This window comes from Crinia signifera, chromosome 8 (genome assembly GCF_055691185.1).
Source record: "Crinia signifera chromosome 8, ASM5569118v1, whole genome shotgun sequence".
Classification (NCBI taxonomy): Eukaryota; Metazoa; Chordata; class Amphibia; order Anura; family Myobatrachidae; genus Crinia; species Crinia signifera.
In genome coordinates this window covers 127,303,947-127,312,018 of record NC_139224.1, presented here as the reverse complement: position 1 = coordinate 127,312,018, position 8,072 = coordinate 127,303,947, and positions in this window count along the sequence as shown.

Genomic DNA, 8,072 nt, shown 5'->3' with positions numbered 1-8,072 from the left:
GCCAAATACAGATAAATTCTGCTTGTGTGATATTGCAGGGGTCAGTCTAGTTCATACGCTCCCCTGGGCGTTCGCATGGGGGAGCGATGTTTACTTTCTGCGCATGTGCATAAGGTTTTATGTGCATGTGCAGGGTCCCTGGGCGAATGGACTTGGCGACTTACATAGTTACATAGTCACCGGGCCGTTCGCACTGGGCAGTGCGGGCATGGGGCGGCGGGGCCGGGCATCCCCATGAAAACGCAGGACGTTCCCATGGGAATTCAGGCGAGAGGAGGTGTGTCGGGGTTGGGCAGCTGACGTCACATGACGTCAGCCGCCCTGTCTTCGGTGAAATGGCCGCAATGTAAGTCAGTCTCCACTTACTTATATTAACATGGCCTGAAGAAATCATTAGAGTTCTCCTCAAGCGGGACGTGCGAGGGGATGTGTCTTCCTGACACATTCCCTCACATGGTTGCGAGGGGATATGGCGTGGGGCGGGGATTTGCAGCTTACTGAGTAAACCAGAATCCGGACCTATATGTGTGTTCTATAACCTACACAACATGATGTCACGTGTTCGATGTTGAGGAGTAGATGTATTAAACCAGTGGCTCATTACCCCATGCAGTGCATGTTTTGCTGGTAACCCAGCAGGTGCACAGGTGTACTAATTACTCACAGACACATTTTATAAGGTCCGCAGGTGGAGTTAATTATTTCACTTGTGATTCTGTGAGGAGACCTGCAAAACATGCACTGCATGGGGTAATGAGGACCGAGTTCCCTGACCACTGTATTAAACCCACACTTGCAGCTTCACCTTTTTACTGACTCAAAGCAGGAATATATATCTTATTTGGCGGAGCAGGTGAGTGAAATCTCCTCACTCCGGTGATCCCTTGTAGAACACACAGACAGTGGCGGTTTTTACCTATGGTCTGCAGGGCTGCAGCCCCCCCCCAGATAAAATCTGCCACTGAAGTGAAGCCAGATGCAGTCTGTGAGACTGCACTGGCTTCACTGTGGCTGGCAGTGACTTCCTATTGGAAGTTTGACCTGCCAGTCATTAAGGCAGTCCCATCGGGAGGTGTTCCCTCCTTCTGGGATGACTTTCTGCAAGCTGCCGTGCAAAATCGACGATTGCGCATGCACTGTACCTATATTGATACTGCACACGTGCACCGGGGCGGTGCCTGTCATTTGTATTGTACAGGCGCCTGGACCATGATTCCTTCTATGGGCTCTTGCCAAAGCAGCCCATAGAAGTGGGCCGCATGTGCAATACAGAGGTTTGCACTGTGAATGCACCAGTCCTGGTGCCTGTCATCATAGCATAGGCACTGGGCAGTGCACTCTGTAGGGACCGCCACTGTACACAGCGTATCAGCTAAGTGGTGATACTCTGTGTCTCTCCTCCAGTCAGGTCCTCTGGGCATGTGCAAGATATTGCTATTATCGCAAGATCTCCCATACGTATCCTGTGGCCACAACGGCCACTACTGTGCCTGCCAAGGAGAAAAGACACATGCAGCTGTCAAATCGATAGCTGCAGGTGTCGGAAAGGTCAATTCCACTGACCATTCCTACATTGCTCTTGCACTTCCAAATAGCAATGCCAACAGGCACTGTACTCACATATGCGCAGTAATACATGAGGAAGTTATAAGCACACTTCTCCCGCATAACAACAGGTAGTACAACATGACCCATTCCAGGAGGGATGCAATGCTCTGTTCCTGGTTGTCCCTCTTAATGTATGATTGCCATCACCTGTTTTAAACAGGCTAACTGATAAGTAGAGAGAGGATTATATGCAACATAAAAAGCTTGAAATATGCATGCAAATATGCATGAAAAATACTTAAAATATGCATGAAAAGTGTTAAAATATGCTACATTAAATAATAAAATAGTAATTTTTAACTTATTTATTTAAAAATCAGCATACAATTAGTTGCTAATAACCCTCAAAAATAGGCCCACAGCATCTGCAGATATCTAGTGCTGTACCCAGGATTTTTTTTCTTCCTGGCTGCTACAGCAGTCTGCAGCGTCCAAAGCTCTTCTTGCATCAACTACAGGGACCCTCATCTCCAGCGTCGATGGATCAAATGTCAGCATAGCGTGTGAGGGCAGCGCAGTGGAAGGCTTCCTCCCTGCGCCGCATACTCACTGTGACACGGCATTTCCTCCACGGCGCGTGATGTCACAACCCTTCCGCCCGCCTCCTCTGCTGCAGAAGTCTGTCTCTTGGTGTAAAGTCCCAGGCCAGGGGCAGGCAAAGGTTCAGGAGCTTTGTAATGGCATCAACCCCGACTGACTTTTATCAACATGGATTGGCAGCCTAGAGCAGTGTCAGACATATCGTACATCCAAGGTTCCCCACTCTGCGCACATATTGCCCCAGCCTGCACACTCTACCACTACCTGACTAGTAGCAGCAGGGCAGAGCAGTGCTGTGACTCGCGGGTGGGAAGAGGGAGGGGCCTAAAATATGCACCATCACTAGATTTTAGGTAAAATATGCAATAACCAGTGAGAATGGGCAAAATATGCAAATGCATATGCAAATATGCAAATGCATATAATCCTGTCTCTACTGATAAGAAACGTAATGGTAATCATACATTAAGTAGGGATGTGCACCGGCCACTTTTCGGGTTTTGGGTTTTGGGTTCTGATTACCTTGAGGTTTTAGGTTCTAATGGGTTTTGCCAAAACACCTCCTAAGTGTTTTGTGTTTGGATTTCTTGGGTTTTGGGTTCTGATTTTTTTGTTAAAAAAGCTTAAAAACGGCTAAAATCGCAGAATTTTTTTTTTTTTGCTCCTACGCTATATTAACCTTAATAACATTCATTTCCACTCATTTCCAGTCTATTCTGAACAGCTCACACCTTACAATATTGTTTTTAGGGCAAAAGGTTGCACCGAGGTAGCTGGATAACTATGATAAGCCACACAAGTGTGCGGCACAAACACTAGACTGATATGGCACACTTAGCATACCCTCTAGGCTTATACTGCACACCTAGAATTACCCCTGGACTGATATGGCACAGGTAGCATCACCCCTGGACTGATACAGCACATTTAGCATCACCCCTGGACTGATATGGCACACTTAGCATCCCCCCTAGTCTGATATGGCACACCTAGCATCACCCCTGGACTGATATGGCACGCTTAGCATCCCCCCTGGACTAATACAGCACACTTGGCAGCACCCCATGAATTATACGGCAGACTTGGCTTACCCCAGGAATTATACGGCACAGATGGTGGCACCCCTGACCTGTACAGCACACATGCAGCGGCGTAACTATAGCACCGCAGCCCCCGCCACCGCAGGGGCGTTGTGCATGTGGGGTGCCGGGGGCGCCGGGGGCTGCGGTGCTATAGTTAAACCCCCCCTCAATCCCCCGCAGACTTACCTATCGCGCTGGTCCCGGCGGCTCCGTTCTTCTGCTGAGGACCACCACAAAATGGCCGCCCCCATATAGCACACAGTTCTCTGAAACTGTCTGCTATATGGGGGCGGCCATTTTCTGGTGGTCCTCAGCAGAAGAACGGAGCCGCCGGGACCAACGCGATAGGTAAGGCTGTGGGGGATTGAGGGGGGTTTGCATGGGCGGCGGGGTAGGGGTGCTTGGCGGGGCGGCGACGGGGTGGGGGGCGTCCCCCCCCTGACGGCGGGCACACAAAACGTAGCTACGCCACTGCACACATGGAATTATACGGCACAGATGGGGGCACCCCAGTGCGGCCAGGACACACTGCTGGAAGCAATATCACCATCGGGCTAGAGATGGCTAGTGAATCGCTGCCTCGACTCAGTGACTCGAACCATTAAGCTGAATACATGGTTCGACTTAGTCACTGTGGCAAGAGCCGAGACAGCAGCAGCAGCATTATAGCATGGTAAGCTCAGCCCCTCCTCTCTGAATCGTCAGGCTTAAAAGGAGAAAGGAGAGTGCAGTAACAGCTGAGTTCAAGTTAAGTCTATGCTGGGAGCCCTGCACTGTCTCTCTGTGCCTGCAATTTCACACCACGAGTCATGAGCCCAGCCACTGACTAACTTCCTGTCTGCCGGCACACAGCACACACTGAGGGACAGAGCCTCTGCTACTCCACGAGTGTGCTGTGAGCCGTGCACTGTCTCCCTGTGCCTGTAATATCATATGAGTAGTGACTCGAGAGCCGAGTCACTGTCTCAACACACTGAGCTGAGCTGAGCCGTGCGGCTCAACTCATTCCAATGAATCGTCTTGCCCATGACTAATCGGGGCTGTGCTGGGCCAGATCCCTTTAAAGGGATGCTGTGGCCAATCAGTCCCTGCCATCAGACCAGCCCTCAGTGATTAGCTATTTACTGCAGGTGGCCGAGCGCGCGGCCCCCCTTTGATAGGCAATCCCCGGGGGCGACAGGTCCTGCACAGCCCCTGCATTGGCGTCCCCTGGCTGGGTGGAAGTGACGTGTTGCGGGACCCTGCGCCGCAGGGCGGAAGTGTCCGGGCAGCCCTGCTCCAGGCGCTGGCACATCGCTGCTGCAGCGGCGCTGCAGCAGCATCACCGTTGACAGCCATAGGCGAATCTAGAATTATGGTAATGGGTGGTCCCAGAACTAGACACAATAGCAGGGGGACCTTTGCACGGCGTAGCCACGTGGCAAAAAGGGGCATGGCCTCATGGAAAGGAGGCGTGGCATCACAAAAAGGGGTGTGGTATTACACTTTAGACCATACACAGTAATGCCCATTACACATTTTAGCAAACTCCGTAATACCCATTACACATAAAGCCACACGCCGTAATGCCAATTACACATAAGGCCACACACCATAATGCCCATTACACATTGTGCCACATAAGTGCTGCTTACATACTTGCTCATTGCTAGGGGGTTCTTGCTTGATGGCACCATAGTACCCATTACACATGATGCCGCACACCATAGTACCCATTACACATGATGCCGCACACCATAGTACCCATTACACATGATGCCGCGCACCATAGTACCCATTACACATGATGCTGCACACATAATGTCCCTTACACATGATGCTGCACACATAATGCTGCTTACACATGATGCTGCACACCGTAATGCCCCTTACACATTAAGTTAAACACATACCGCCACTTGTAGCGTCCCTTAAGCAATGCCCCCAAAAGTGCCACCTACTGTAAATTTTTATATGAGACTTCGCTGCTGCTGCAGGGAGAGATGGAGAGCGGTGCAGCTGCTTCTATGGGGAGAACGCCGGGAGCCGGGACCACATGATTAAAGGGGGGGCGGGCTGAGGTGAGAAGTGGGGAGAAGAATTGGAGCGGAAGCTGCAGGGGTGACAGTCATTGACAGCTGGGCAGAGAGCAGGGGGCTACCTGGCTATTCAGAGCACTGCAGGTACCCCTTTCACAACAGAAAATGCAGGGATTTACCCGGGAATATGGTCCCAGGATCATGCAGGGACATTCCCAGGCTGACCCCTTATACACCAGCCTAGTCCCTGCATTTTCTGGTGTGAGGGGGAGAGACAACCTCTCCCCTCTCCCTACCCCCCTTTAACCAACCAGCTATATCTTCGGAACTAACTGACCCATTTACATGAGACCAGTATCATATTGAAGACCTTTTGAATTGGCTTCGAATGATTTTGGTTCCGTGAAACTGGGCTGTTTGGTTCCAAAGAAATCTGCCCTCAAAGAACATAAACAGTCATGAAATTACATTTAAGAAATGAAAAAAAAAAAACGGTTTAACCTCAATATCCCTGGAACCAATTAACCCATATGGATCCAGCCTGGTATCAGATTGAAGGCCCAGCAATTTGGGTTCGACTGAGATCAACCTCGAGCTTCAGTGATGCTGAAGGGGGAACTGGCAGCCGTTGAACTGGGTGGGGGTCGGAATTAGCGGGTCCCATGTTATCCTATAGGGAAAACTTTCCAGCTTTGCCTGGCAGTACCTCCGGTTCCCAGGGTGCTAGAGACACGGGGCTGGGCTCGTTGGAAAGCCCCATCTATCAGCCACAAAATAATGGGTGGTCCTGTGCACCCCCGGACCACCCCCTAGATTCGCCTATGTTGACAGCTACAGTAGCATCAGTGTAGCTCAGCATCAAGTCTTAGGGCTGTAAACATTTAATGACACACCAATTTCTTTCCTCCTCTCTCAAATTGGCACTTCTCTGGACTCTCCCTAGATTACCCTTGATGTGACCATTCATCTTACCGCATATTACATTTTTCCCTTCTTCATATCCTATGCAGCTTTCCACTCCCCTTGGCATCCCCCAGTTTCTCTGTGTCTCGTTCTTTTTACTCCACCCAGCCTCTATTTATCTACTCTTCCCATTACTGTCTGCCATACACTCCATGTAGCTCCAGTCTTCTTTATATTCACTGCACCATTCCTCCCTCCTCAGTTTTCCCTTCATCCTCCATGTCCCCTTCTTTTCTTCCACCTGGCATCGCCATTCCTCCATTCATATTATCAAGGTTAACCACCAATGGTAACATAAATGGTGACCATCGATGGTTACCCGACTGATGGCCATCCCTAAGTAAGACTGACCTGATGCTGATTGGTCAAATCCTTCATTGCTAAGTGCCCCACTCACTTACTGCAATCTGTGGATAGAGGATTATTAGCAGTTGGTAGAATCTTTCTTGCTACATTGGGGATTCAAGCTTTTAGCTTTTGCTTCTTTGATCGTTTGTAACCCAATTCTTGCACAGTTTGAGGTCTATATTCTACTAAATGCTTAGCTCTCTTCTGCAGTCTATTAATACTTACATTAGGTTTATATTGTACCTTTTGACTGTCTGTAAATAGCCAGATTGTTCCTATTGTAAAGCGCAATGGAATATGTTGCACTATATAGGAAACTGTTAATAAATAATAAATACATGTGTTAGTTATAATTCAAATATAAAGCACTTTGAGTCCTATTGGGAGTAAAGTGCTATATAGATAACAGTATTATTATTGTTATTATTATAATTATTATTTTAGTAGTTGTTGAGTCACCAACATATGATTTTGAATATTATGCTAAAATAAATATAATTGAATTTTGCAATGTAAATAACACCATCATTTAGTAATTTTATTTTTCTTCCTCCTCAGTATATTTGTAAAGAAGTGCAATATCTTCACCTTATGAACGAGGTAATGGATTACCATTAAATATCATGACATTTTGGTCATTTACTGTAATGTCAGCCTATCCGTGGAGACTGATATTTACCATGTTCATCATGCACCTTATTTTTCAAGGTAAGGACTAAGATGCAAGAAGTAGGACTCGCTGGCTTATTTCTAAGGGTGCGGTGAGTCAGGTGGGTGGGGGTGGGGGCAATTTTTTAAACATTTAACTATGACCATAATAAGAAGCTAGATATGCATGAAATACAGAGATCATAGCAGCAAGATCTCTGTTGTAGCTATTTTGGTCATTAATTACTAACATTGAGCCATCTACCAGTAAAGGACCCGGGTTTTGGCTGCCATTTTAGCCACACTGCTTAGGATTTTACTGAGCAAAATGAGGAATCCCTGAAAGTGATAATAATCACTGGCGGTGAGATATACTAAAGGCCCATACACACTAGTAGATTTTCATTTCAAAAGACTTTGCCAAAATCTTTGATAGATATATCTTTCACCAAAGTAGTGCATACACGCTGAGCTATTTTCCTCAAAAAGCAAGAGATTTTCAGGAGGAGAATGACTTTGCTGAAAATCTTTCATTATAAGGCTATTTACATAATGGGCGGTGTTTGAATTCCAAGGGTGGGAGCCGGGGCCATTTTATTCCTGTTCTTGGTGCCTGATTCAGAGCTGATTTATTGCTGGGCTGCGTATATTCGGAGCCCAGCACAGGTAAACTCCACCCGGAGCCGCCCTGACCGGGCAAGATCCCACCCATGTGCACGGCAAACATTTCACTTGCAGCCATGCACGTAGGGAGAAATCCATTCACTTACGCCAGCAATATATACGTTACGCCTTAACAAAATATACATTAGGGGGGGGAGGGGGCAGAGGTGGCGGTAACATATACATTGCTGGCCTGCAAAAA